We start from the raw sequence: 14,265 nt of genomic DNA on the forward strand, positions 1-14,265 counted from the left end.
TTTTATGAAGAGGGCAAGCCGTGTGTGAAGTGTTGATCAGCCTCACTGGTGTTTTGAAGATGATCTGGTCGTGTCCTAGCTTCTCTAAGATGGCTGAGAAGTCAGTTGAGAGGGGGAGACTTCAAACCGTTTCCATGAAGAGGTGAAGCTGAAGTGTGAAGTGTGCGCAAAGCTGTGAAGAGTTGCTGCACCTATTAGGCCGTGATCCAGAGCTTCTTGTGTCCAACCACACCGGTTCTAAGGCACAAGAGCTCACTGGCCAATCCCTAGGCTTTGGAGAGCTCTACTCTTTTTCCCTTGCAAGGTTTTGACCCAATGGGTTTTCCTTGTAAGGTTTTTAATGAGGGAGACTCTTCAGAGTTCCAAGCTTGGCTTAGGATCTCCTAAAGTCAAGCTTGAGGGGGAGTGTTGAACTGAAGAGAAGATGGAGCTTGTACAATGATAGGGCAAGCTCTAGAATGTTAACTTGAAGAATAGAAATGGAGTGAAAGGAGAAGTATGGAGTAGTTTGGTTCTAGTGCAAAGAGAGGGCTATTAGATTTTATGATTTAAAGAGTGATTAAGTTTAATCTGAGAATTAAAGAGATTTGAGACTAAGAACAAGAGAGAGAGAGAGACTCAAAACTCCATTAATTAATTATAAGAGAGTTTACATCAGATATATACTAAAGGAAGAAGCATTTTCGAAATCCATCTAAGAGGATAAGATAAGCATGTGTAGTCAAAGACCAGGCTGTTAATCCCATGGCTGAGATTGCTCACATGCTTCTAATAGTGCTAAAGCACTCTTCTCCTTTCCAGCTAGTGACAGCCTGTCCAAGTCTCCTCTCTTATCCTTCCCTACTCAGATCAAGTGTAGACAACTAAGGTAACTCCTCCTTGCCATCCGAGTTACCCTGGTTACTATGGTAACTTCTTTAGTTACCACAATAACAATAAAGTTACTGTGGTAACTCTCCAAAGTACTGTCTGCTCCAAATCTCTTCCTCTCTCAATATATCAACTCTCTTATTCTCTCATCTCAACACTCCCCCTCAAGCTTGACCATGTGAAACAAGTCAAGCTTGGAAGGACCATGAGATCTCCCTCATTAAAACCTCATTAAAGAAAACCCATTGGGACAAAACCTTAATGAGGAAAGAGTAGAGATAACATGATCAGGAGAGTGTATAGACTAGCCTTAGGCGAGAGATCAATGAGTCCTAACCTGATGTGTATGGACTCCATTGTCTTTTGCCTTGCTGCCTTTGTGAACACATCTGCTAACTGATCCTCACTCCGAGTATAACAAGGTAGAATCACCCCAAGAATCATCATCTCCCTCACCTTGTGACAATCAACCTCAATGTGCTTTGTTCTCTCATGGAACACAGAATTAGATGCAATGTGGATAGCTGCTTGATTATCACAATGCATTGTCATTGGCGTTGCTTGAATAATCTCCAGATGCTTCAAAATCCCTTTTATCCACACTAGCTCATTTGTAAGCTTCAGCATTGCTCTATACTCGGCCTCAGCTAGAACAAGACACTACCTTCTGCTTCTTACTCTTCCAAGTGACCAAGTTACCACCAATGAATGTACAATAGCCTGTGGTTGATCTTCTGTCTGCTCGGTCTCCAGCCCAATCTGCATCACAGTAGCCTACAACCTCAGTACTCTTGTTACATCCCATCCATACTCCAAGACCAGTAGTTCCATTCAGATACATCAAGATCCTTTCCACCATCCGCCAATGGTGCTCCTTAGGAACTTGCATGTGTTGACTGACTTGATTCACCGCAAAACACACATCAGGTCTAGTAATGGTAAGATAAATCAACTTCCCCACTAGCTTCCTATACAGCTTAGGATCATGGAAGGCTTGCTATCCTCAATCTCCCCCTCACGTGGAACCTTGTAACCATCCTCCATTGGCATCTTGGCTGTCTTTCCTCCATAGGCATCTGCTCCCTTCAAGAGATCAATCACATACTTCCTTTGGGACATAAACAATCCTTCCTTTGATCTGCATATCTCAATCCCAAGAAAATACTTCATTTCCCCCAAGTCTTTAATCTCAAAGCTTGCCTTGAGATACTCCTTTGTAGCCTTGATGCCTTCCTTATCACTGCCTGTGATGATGATATCATCCACATACACAAGCAACACCACAATACCAGATGAGGTGGTTAGGGTAAAGAGAGTGTGATCCAATTCTGACTTTCTGAACCCTCCCATTCAGTGTAGTACTCAACTTGTGTACCACGCCCTTGGAGATTGCTTGAGACCATAGATAGCTTTCCTCAACCTCAACACGTTACCCTTCTTTACTAGATGTTCAAGACCTGGTGGTGGATGCATGTATACTTCATCTTCCAACTCTCCTTGAAGGAATGCATTCTTCACATCCATTTGCCACAAATCCCACTCAAGATTCACAGCTAAAGATAATACAATCCTGATAGTATGAAGTTTAGCCACAGGAGCAAAGGTCTCAACATAGTCCTCACCATATGTCTGAGTAAATCCTCTTGCCACCAACCTAGACTTGCGCCTCTCTATTCTTCCATCAGGATGAAACTTGATTGTGAACACCCATTTACTAGTCACTGCCTTCTTTCTTCCTTTAGGCAGCTCACTCTCATACCACGTTTCATTCTTAATCATGGCTCCGGACTCATCAGCAACTGAATCTCTCCATTCCTTTAAAGCAATAGCTTCTTCATATGTCCTTGGAATATAGCTCCCATCCATGCTTACTGTGAAGGCTGTATGCTCGTCCGGAAACTCTGCAAAGGAACACATAGCTTGAGAAGGATGCTCCACAGCCTGGGCATTGTAGTACACTCTCGTGTTTACCCAGTTGGAAGCATCTCTCTTCACCCTTGTGCTCCTCCTTAGCTCCTGAACTTGTTCTTCTTGTGGCTCTTGCCCATCTTCACTTGATTGAGCACCACTCTCATTTGACCCATTAGGATCTCCTTCCCACTCTCCACTCTCGTCTGAGCCAGTAGACTCTCTTTGCCCATCTCCACTAGACTGAGCACCACTCTCTACTTCCTGTGTTCCCTCTTGATTATGCTGGCCTGAATCTTCTTGATTTTGCACTTGCTCATGAGATTCAGTTCCATTCCCCCTCTCATGATCAAGAGTAGTTTTTCTTTCAGCTTCACTAGTCGGATTGGAAGACTCTCTTCTCCAGATTCCTGATCCTGGGATAACCCTATCCCTAGCTTCTCTAACAGCACCCTCAGTGTTGTTGCTCTATCAGATGGAGCTTGAGACAAATCCTTCAGATTTTCCCACTCCTTTTCTTCATAATACCCTTTTGATTCAATAAACTTCACTTCTCTAGATACCATCACTCTCCTTGCTTCAGGATCATAGCACTTGTATCCCTTCTGAGTGATAGAGTATCCAATGAACATAGCCTTAGTACTCTTTGCCTCCAGCTTGTTTCTCTGTTCTCCTGGAGTCATGACATAGCATACACACCCAAATACTCGTAGGTGATCAATAAAAGGCTTGCTCTTATTCAGCACCTCAAATGGAGACAGATTCTTCAGTATCTTGGTTGGGACCCGATGATGAGATAGCAAGCAGTCTGTACAGCATCTCCCCAAAAACGTTTTGGGACATTTGCATGAAACATCATCGACCTAGCAACCTCCATCAAGTGCCTATTCTTCCTCTCAGCTACACCATTCTGCTGTGGTGTGTAGGGACAACTGGTCTGATGCACAATCCCATGCTTGGCTAGATGACTCTTGAAGGCATTGCTGATGTATTCACCTCCGTTGTCTGATCTCAGTACCTTCACAGTAGCATTGTATTGATTAGATACATATGCTTGGAAGTTCATAAAAGCTTCTAGCACCCTATCTTTAGATGGAAGCAATGTGAGCCATGTATACTTAGACTTCTCATCAATGAATGTCACAAAGTATTTATGGCTGTCTCTAGACATGCATGGAGCGGTCCACACATCCGAGTGAACTAGATCAAAGCAATGCTCATAAGTAGTCTCAGATGTTGGGAAAACAGTCCTACAATGCTTTCCTAATACGCATGCTTCACAATCCCAAGTGATTGAATGACATATTAGGGATTATCAATTCAATGGCACGAGCATGAGGATGTTCTAATCTAGCATGCCAAGTAATACTATCAATCTTCTCAGCAGTACTACTCAAGCAAATAGAATCAAAGGGATTAGAGGTCTTAGCCAAGTTGAGGTGGTATAGCTGGTTCTTGTTGTGTCCTCTGCGAATGACTCTCCCAGTCTTCAAATCTTGAAACTCAACTTCATCAGGTCTGCATACTACTTGACAACCAAGATCAATGGTAGCTTTCTTCACAGATAATAGATTTGAAGTGAACTGAGGCATGTAGAAGGCAGCCGTGTCCTTCTCAAACAGTTTGAGCTTTCCCACTCCTTCTATTGGGATCATGGCACCATTAGCTATCGTAACACTCCCTGTTGCAGCCTTGATCTCACTTATAATCCTCCTATCACTGATCATATGATGACTTGCTCCAGAATCAATCACAATGGGTTTAGAAGCTCCGGATTGTATAGCATGCTTCTTGCTTGCTGCTAAGGCTTGTACATGTTCCATGAACACTCTCCATTCCTTCCTGGTGATGCGATCATCAGCTCCACTCCCTTTCTTCTGCTCTTTTAACACCCCACTGTCTTCTACTGATTCCCCCATGTAGGCTGAGTAAGAACACTCTCCCACACACTCTCTTCCTACCCTTTCCTATGTTGATAGAAGCTTGGATAGCATTCTGCACCTCCTCCTCTTCCGGAAGCCCTCACTCCTACTCCCGGTTAGCCTCCATGAGCCCTCACTCCTACTCATGGTTAGCTTCTGGAAGCTCTCACTCTACTCCCAGTTGGCTTCCATGAGCTCTCACTCCTACTCATGGTTAGCCTCTCATCATCTCTCATTATCTCATACGCCCTTCTTATAAGCACACAGATCTCTTCCATTTCAGGAAGCTGTTCCCCTCTTAGAACCATCTCCACCAGCCACCCATATGATGACTCCATGCTCGCCAAGAGCTTCAAGACCATCTCTTGCTCTTGTGTAGCATCCCCATCCACATGGGATCTCAACCCTTGTAGTTCAACCCAAAGTGTTGTAGCTTCCTCACATGGTTATTGAACTCTTCTCTTCCTGTTTAACTCCACTGATCACCTTCTTGACTTCATACACTCTCCTAAGATTGATCTTGTTCTCATAAACATCTTCTATCTTCTCAAGCAGTGTACTTCTTCTTCAAGACTAAAGCAATTTCCACTTGTTTCTCTTGCTGTCTGATCTTTCTCAGCAGCTTTACCCTTTAAAGACTCTTCCTTCTCATGGTTTCTCCAAACCCACACACCTTTCAGAGTTGTTTTCATTTGTGAGAACCACCCCCACTCATTCCCTCTCTCTTTCTTCTCTTCACGCCTTGTTGTACCAGATTGAAGCAGCTCCATTTTCTTTAGCCTAGATCTTCCCTCAATATTTCTAATCTCACACGCCAAGCTTAACCACAAGCTAGACCCCTCTTCTGACCTTGTCAAACACCTAAAGGGACTCCCTTGAAGCTGACTCTCCAAAAGAAACACCAACAGACACAAACTTGACTTTTAAAGGATCTAGCTCTTGAAAAATCTCAAACTCTCAAGAACACTCAAGAACACTCAAGAACACTCAAGAACATTTAGAAAACGAATCACTCTCTCCTTTTAAAGTAACCTGGCTCTGATACCATATTAGATTTTGTGATTTAAAGAGTGATTAAGTTTAATCTGAGAATTAAAGAGATTGGAGACTAAGAACAAGAGAGAGAGAGACTCAAAACTCCATTAATTAATTATAAGAGAGTTTACATCAGATATATGTTGAGATGAGTTGAAGATATGAACATGAAGAGATAAGAAGTGGAAGAAAGAGGAGGAAGAGAATGAGGGGACTTTGGGCAAGCATGGTAGGGACGTCCGTACAAGGCCGTACATGGCCGTACCGTCCGTACCAAATGCCTCGACCAAAAGTTACCTAACCTCGACCAAGTGAACGGTAACAAGTAGATGTTACCTTGAGGGCTTAGTGGAGAGGATCAGACCGTTGAAAGGATAAGGGGCGCGCGGTGCCAGGCTGGAATAGGCTGGAAAGCTAAAGCACTTTAGTCCAAGATGCCATAAGCGTGTGGTGCATCCTAGTGGTTGATTTGAATCCATTGCCTTGACTCCACACGGTTCAATAGTGCCCATTTCCTCTCTTGTAAACCCTTGTGTCCTTCTTATAAATATGTAACCTCACTCATTAATAAAATCAAGCAAGTTATGAGTCTCTCTTAGTCTTTATTCTCACAATGATTCTATGCTAGACTCCTAATCTCATTTCATACTCAAATCTCTTCTAAAACACTTCTAGTCTTTCTTATTCACTCAGATTACTCTACTCAATCCTAAAAGTGATATGGTACCAGAGCCAGGTTCATAGGAAACGTGGTTTCGTTGGGTTCTTTAAAGATTCAAGATTGAAGCTTTGAAGAGACAGTTTTGTGTTCGTGTGTTCTTAAGCGGTTCTGGGTAGTATTTCTGAGTTCTATTTGTGAGGTGTTATTGAAGCTGTGTGGGTAAAAGGTGAAGCTATTAGTGTTCGCTCAAGACAGTTACCTCAAGAGAAAGTTATTGAAGTCTAAAGGGTTCTACATTCAACATGGAGAGTGGGATGAACATGAACATGAAAGTGGCGGTGTGTTTCAAGGGAAACAACTACTTGGTGTGGTCTCGGATGGTGAGAACCACTGTGGGAAGCAAGGGGCTTTGGAATCACATCACGCCAGGAGAAGCTCCAAAGCTCATCACTCAAGGAGAGGCTGAAGATGAAGCCGCAAGCAAGGCAGAAGAGAAGTGGCATCAAGAGGACATGTTGGTGATGTCTGTGCTTCATGCGTCCCTTGAGCCGGCTATTCTGGATGAATACAGCTACTATGAGTCTGCTAAAGAGCTGTGGGATACTTTGAAGAAGGTGTATGGCAACACTTCAAACCTAAGCCGAGTGTTTGAGGTGAAGCAAGCTATCAACAACCTTGTACAAGAAGACATGGAGTTCACTAAGCATCTAGGAAGATTCAGAAGCCTCTGGTCCGAGATGGAGATGCTTAGGCCAAGCACAACGGATGCTGATGAGCTTAACAAGAGGAGAGAGCAAGATAAGGTCTTTGGGTAACTACTCCTCACCCTAAACCCGGCGTACAACGGTCTCTCATCCAGCACCTACTTAGGGAGGATACTCTACCTGACCTTGAGGATGTGTGTGCACGGATTCAGAAGGAGCAAGGCTCCATTGGGCTGTTTGGGAAGAAAGGAAACCTTTCCCTTGCAAGTCAAGCAACTCAAGAGGAGGGGAGTGAAGCTCCACAAGCAAACAAGGCTGCGCATGGGAATTTTGAGGAGAGGAGGTTCAATGGGAGTTGTGATCACTGCAAGAAGCATGGCCACAAGAAGAGCCAATGCTGGATACTCCACCCTCACCTCAAGCCGGTTAAGTTCATGAAGGATCGTGAGGCAAGGGCTAATGTCTCGGATGGTACAAGTGGTGCTGGTACAAGCAAAGGAAAGGAGATAGATGGGCGTGAGGCAGGTGATGGGAAGTCTCTTGTAGCCTACACTGGAGCACCAAGCAACCGTGGGAACAATGATCAAGAGTATCTAAGGAGATCCGACCTTGATGCTCTCATTAAGTTGTTCAAGGAGAATGGTAACACCTTTGGGTATTCATTTGGTGCTAGTGTAGTAGAGAACTATAAGAATCTAACTAGAACTGATAGGATGCATGAGAGCTTGATAGAAATGGTAAATCAATCTAGGATTGCAAACTTTGCTAGAAATGATCATGCATTCAAACCATCTAGTATCCTTGCACATATTGCTAGTTCTCATGACATTAAGCCATTAGTGATTGATTCAGGTGCATCTCATCATATGATAAGTGACACTAATTTGATTAAAAACATTGTACCAATGAATGGAAATGTGATGATTGCTAATGGAGATAAGATTCCTATTAGAGGAATAGGAAGTCTTAAACTGTTTGATAAGGAAACTAAAGCTTTTTATATGCCTGAATTTACTTCAAACTTGTTATCTGTTAAGAAATGTGCTACTGATTTGCAATGCAATGTTATATTCAGTCCTAATGATGTGAAGTTTCAGGATATTAAAAGCAGCAAGATGATTGGAAAGGGAGTGACTAAAGGAGGGCTATATTTACTTGAAGATCTCACTCCTGTTTCTAGATATAGCTGCTCGTTTACTTCTGTTTCTGGTTCTAGTTTAAGTAAAAATGCATTGTGGCATGCTAGATTAGGACACCCTCATAATAAGGCTTTAAAACTGATGTTGCCAGGTGTTTTCTTTTGAGAATAATCAGTGTGAAGCTTGCATTTTAGGCAAGCATTGTAGAACTGTCTTTACCAAGTCTACTACTGTTTATGAAAAATGTTTTGATCTCATTCATTCTGATGTTTGGACTGCACCTTGGCTGTCTAGAGACAACCATAAGTACTATGTAACTTTCATTGATGAAAAATCCAAATACACCTGGTTAACCTTAATTCCAACCAAAGATAGGGTACTTGATGCATTTAAAAACTTTCAAACCTATGTGACTAACCATTACAATGCCAAGATAAAGATTTTTAGGTCAGATAATGGAGGAGAGCACACGGGACAAGCATTCAAACAACACCTATCTCAGCATGGAATCCTTCATCATAGAAGCTGTCCCTATACCCCACAACAGAATGGTGTGGCTGAGAGAAAGAACATGCATTTGATGGAAGTAGCCAGGTCCATGATGTTTCAATCCAACGTGCCTAAGAAGTTTTTGGAGTGATGCAGTTGCTACGGCTTGTTATCTCATCAACAGGACACCAACTCTGATTCTTCAAGGACAATCACCGTTTGAGGTACTGAATCAGTACAAACCCTCTCTAGAGCATATGAAGATCTTTGGATGTTTGTGTTTTGTGATGGTGCCTGGAGAGATAAGAAACAAGCTAGAAGGTAATAGTTCAAAGGCAATGTTTATTGGATATTCATCAAGTCAGAAAGGATACAAGTGCTATGATCCTAACACAAGGAGAGTGTTAGTATCTAGAGAAGTGAAGTTTGTTGAAAAAAAAGGATACTATGAGGAGCAGACTCAAGATGATTTGAAAGATCTCTCTTCTGATAGAGCTGAAACATTGAGGATTATCCTAGAGGGTCTTGGAATCAACATGAATCAAGGTGGAAGAAGCACTACTCCAGTACCGGATCATCAGACCTCCAATCTTGACCATGAGGGGGGGAATGAAACAAGAACTCAAAACCGTGAAGAGACAAGTAGAGAAGAGAGTTCTGGTTCTCATGATCAAGCTGTGGAATCAAATGATCAACAAGAAGCTGAAGAGAGTCAGCTAAGGGAAGAAGGAGCTGAAGCAAGTCAGCTAGGAGAAGAAAGATCTGAACCAAGTGTGCTGCCACAAGAAGAAGAACAAGAGATGGCGCTAGAAGGACCAGTGTTGAGAAGAAGTACAAGGCTGAGAAAGGATCCTTCCAGTTGGGTAAACACAAGAGTGTACTACAATGCCCAAGCTGTGAAGCATCCTACTCAGGCGGTGTGTTCTTTTGCTAAATATCCAGAAGCACATTGTGCATTCATGGTAAACTTAGATGAGAATTACATTCCAAGAAGCTATGAAGAGGCAATGAAGGATAAGGAATGGAAGGAATCAGTAGGAGCTGAGGCAGGAGCTATGATCAAGAATGATACATGGTATGAGAGTGAACTACCAAAAGGGAAGAAGGCAGTATCTAGTAGATGGATCTTCACAATCAAATACAAGGCTGATGGGCAGATTGAGAGGAAGAAGACTAGATTAGTAGCAAGAGGGTTCACTCAAACATATGGAGAGGATTACATTGAGACATTTGCACCAGTAGCCAAGTTACATACCATTAGAATTGTACTAAGCTTGGCAGTTAATCTTGGATGGGGATTGTGGCAAATGGATGTGAAGAATGCATTCTTACAAGGAGAACTTGAGGATGAAGTCTACATGTATCCTCCACCTAGTCTTGAACATCTAGTGAAAAGAGGGAATGTACTGAGGCTAAAGAAGGCTCTATATGGTTGAAGCAATCACCAAGAGCTTGGTACAACAAGTTGAGCACAACTCTGAACGGCCGAGGTTTTAAGAAGTCAGAATTGGACCATACTCTCTTTACCCTCACTACTCCCTCAGGTATGGTTGCTCTCCTTGTGTATGTGGATGATATCATTATCACAGGGAGTGATAAGGAAGGTATCAAAGCAACCAAGGAGTTTCTAAAGTCTATGTTTGAAATAAAAGACTTGGGAGAAATGAAATACTTTCTTGGAATTGAGATTTGTAGATCCAAGGAAGGTTTGTTCATGTCCCAAAGGAAGTATACACTTGATCTTTTGAAAGGTGCAGGTGCTTATGGAGGCAAGACAGCAAGGATGCCAATGGAGGATGGCTACAAAGTACCAAGAGAGGGGGAGATTGAAGACATCAAGCCATTTCATGATCCTAAACTCTATAGAAAATTTGTTGGCAAATTGATTTACCTACCATCACAAGACCTGATATATGTTTTGCTGTGAATCAGGTGAGTCAACACATGCAGCTTCCCAAGGAACATCATTGGCACATGGTGGAGAGGCTACTAATGTATCTGAATGGCTCGCCGGATCAAGAGTATGGATGGGGTGCAATGGAAGCACAAAAGTAGTGAGCTATTGTGATGCAGATTGGGCAGGTGATAGAGCTGACAGGAGATCAACAACCGACTATTGCACATTCATTGGAGGCAACTTGGTGACTTGGAAGAGTTAGAAACAGAAGGTGGTGTCATGCTCAAGTGCAGAAGCTGAGTATAGAGCTATGCTGAAGCTTACAAACGAGCTAGTTTGGATCAAGGGCATCTTGAAGCATTTGGAGATAAAACAAGACACTCCAATGACAATGCATTGTGACAACCAGGTGAATTGTCCTAGGAGTCATCTGGCATGTTATACTAGGAGTGAAGATCAGTTGGCTGATGTATTCACCAAGGCTGCAAGGCAAAAGACAATGGAGTCCATTCATATTAGATTGGGCCTCATTGATCTTGGGAAGAGAAGCAGCTGATCCTCTTAGTCATGAGATCTTTACTCTTTTTCCTCATTAAGGTTTTGTCCCAATGGGTTTTCCTTAGTGAGGTTTTTAATGAGGAAGATCTCATGGCTGTTCAAGCTTAGACTTTCACAAAGCTAAGCTTGAGGGGGAGTGTTGAGATGAGTTGAAGATATGAACATGAAGAGATAAGAAGTGGAAGAGAAGAGGAGGAGAGAATGAGGGGACTTTGGGCAAGCATGGTACGGACGTCCGTACAAGGCCGTACATGGCCGTACCGTCCGTACCAAATGCCTCGACCAAAAGTTACCTAACCTCGACCAAGTGAAACGGAACAAGTAGATGTTACCTTGAGGGCTTAGTGGAGAGGATCAGACCGTTGAAAGGATAAGGGGCGCGCGGTGCCAGGCTGGAACAGTCTGGAAAGCTAAAAGCACCTTTAGTCCAAGATGCCATAAGCGTGTGGTGCATCCTAGTGGTTGATTGAATCCATTGCCTTGACTCCACACGGTTCAGTAGTGCCCATTTCCTCTCTTATAAACCTTGTGTCCTTCTTATAAATATGTAACCTCACTCATTAATAAAATCAAGCAAGTTATGAGTCTCTCTTAGTCTTTATTCTCACAATGATTCTATGCTAGACTCCTAATCTCATTTCATACTCAAATCTCTTCTAAAACACTTCTAGTCTTTCTTATTTACTCAGATTACTCTACTCAATCCTAAAAGTGATAATATATACTAAAGGAAGAAGCATGTTTTCGAAATCCATCTAAGAGGATAAGATAAGCATGTGTAGTCAAAGACCAGGCTGTTAATCCATGGCTGAGATTGCTCACATGCTTCTAATAGTGCTAAAGCAATCTTCTCTTTCCAGCTTTGACAAGCCTGTCCAAGTCTCCTCTCTTATCCCTTCCCATACTCAGATCAAGTGTAGACAACCTAAGGTAATCCTCTCCTTGCCATCCGAGTTACCCTGGTTGAATATGGTAACTTCTTTAGTTACCACAGTAACAATAAAGTTACTGTGGTAACTCTCCAAAGTTACTGTCTGCTCCAAATCTCTTCCTCTCTCAATATATCAACTCTTTATTCTCTCATCTCAACAAGGGCACGTCTTACAGAGATTGTCTGTCAAGCTTCAGGAGGGTCTTAAGAAGTCAAGAACTGATCTTATGGCTGTGCAAGATTGGGTTTACGTCCAGGAGGGACTTAGACACCATTTGGAGAATATTTGGTTGAGACAGTAACTCCAAGTTACCACAGTAACTTTGGAGAGTTACCACAGTAAGAGAACACAAAACTCTTAAGAAAAGACAAAAACTCTTAAGAGAAGAAGACAAAGGAGAGGCTGGCAATGTGACAGGCATGGAAAGGAGAGTCCCTTGCTGTAAAGTAAAAGCAAAAGAAGTGGGCAGATTCATGGGCCTTAGCTAGCCAATAAGGAGCCAGCCTTCCCTTGACCAGATTCAAATGGACCAATTATCCATCAGGAAGAGTCATCCACGACCAAAGACCATCTTTCCATCTCATCCATCCATTTAAATTTCAAGTATAACAGCCCTTAGATTTAGGTTTATGATTGCAAGTTGTAAAGAGCATATATAAAGCTCATAAGTGATGTTTTGTAACTCTTAAGTGAGTAAGGGGGTTTCCCCTCTCCTTCTCTAATCTGAAACACTTCTCTTAGTCTCTCTAGTCTCTCATCATGAATCTCTACACACACACGTTCTCAGTCTTGTTACTAATCTCTTAAAAAACACTTAGACACACAAAACACTCATTAAACTTACTTTCTCTCAAATCTCTTCCAAGCTCTCTCTCTTTACCCATTTGGGTTTCACACACACATACAACCTTGAGTACTCTTAATTCTCATACAAATCAGGTGATTCCAGTTTCCAAGTTGGAATAGCACAGCTACTTCTTCGTCGTTCTAATCAGACCAGGATGAATCACTTTTTGAAAAAGCTTGGTTTGGATACATAAAGTGGTGGAGAATCACCAGGAAGTTGAATAAATCTCATAGGAGTTGGAATGAAGAAGTTATCCCACTTTCAAATTCATCTGGTTTCCAGTTTATCCGTGTCCTAGCAGTTCTTCGGAATAGCAAACAAGAAATCACTTTGTCGTTTGATTGGATAAATAAAGAAGACACCAGAGGAATGAATCTCCTGGAGTGGAATGAAAAGTTATCCCATTTCAAATACAAAAGTGGGGGGTTGAGAATCCAGAAAAGTTGAATAAATCTCATAGGAGTGGGATAATATTGGAATGAAAAGAAGTGTGATCATCCCACTTTCAAAAGATCAGGTTGATTGCAGTTTTCAGTTTCTAGAGTGTGTTTGTGGAATAGAAGAATAGCTTCTTAAGAGAAGAAGAAGGTAAAGTTCATAATTGATTTAAGAAAAAGCTAAAATGATATATGAGGAGATAGGCTGATAAATAAGCTGAAATCTAGGCAGTGGAGTCAGGTAGCTTGCTGAACTTTCTTGGAAATGGGGTTGTGTTTCCTCACTTCTTGCTATAGTAAAAGCTTTTCCCCTTTCAAGCAGCTATCCTCTTCCTTCTTTTCTTCGTCTTCGTCTTTAAATCAAATGGGAAAATCCGCAACTTGTTAAAGCTTGATTGAATACAAAGTTGTGATGGAAAAACTCCAAAGTTGTAAACAAAGTTTTGTGTTAAAGAAGTGTGTTTCTAATAATGAAAGAACTATTAAGTAAAGTTTAGAGAGAATAGCGAGAGAGTTCAGAATCTAGAGAGAGAGACCTCAAACTTCAAAACTCCAACTAAACATATTAATTGATTTAATAAATTCAGAGATCCAAGATATATATGAAGAGATAAGAAAGGCTGATAAGTGAATTAATCGAAACCATAAGCATGTGGAGTCACTTGCAGGAAACAGGGAGTACGAGCTGGAACTCACTTCCTTTGAAAAATTGCTTGGTTTTGTGTTTGTATTAAAGTTGTGATCCACAGAAGTTGCCTCATTCCGCCCCTATCACACAAGTAATAAAGGCATTTTCTTTTCCTTCCAGGATTTCCCCTAGCTCAAGACAGCCTCTCCATGTGCTCCTTATCCTCTCCAAATACCCT

At 42.0% G+C, this 14,265-nt stretch overlaps 1 long non-coding RNA gene across 1 annotated transcript; it reads right to left on the reverse strand.

The window, feature by feature from the left end:
- Nucleotides 1-311: 311 nt before the first annotated feature.
- LOC125594702 lies at nucleotides 312-12,351 on the reverse strand. The gene is made up of 3 exons (XR_007329953.1): nucleotides 12,282-12,351; nucleotides 8,918-8,920; nucleotides 312-531 (listed from the first exon to the last, which is right to left on the reverse strand). It is a non-coding gene; the product is annotated as an uncharacterized LOC125594702 (long non-coding RNA).
- Nucleotides 12,352-14,265: the final 1,914 nt, after the last annotated feature.

This window comes from Brassica napus, assembly GCF_020379485.1.
Source record: "Brassica napus cultivar Da-Ae chromosome C3 unlocalized genomic scaffold, Da-Ae chrC03_Random_39, whole genome shotgun sequence".
NCBI classification, from domain to species: domain Eukaryota; kingdom Viridiplantae; phylum Streptophyta; class Magnoliopsida; order Brassicales; family Brassicaceae; genus Brassica; species Brassica napus.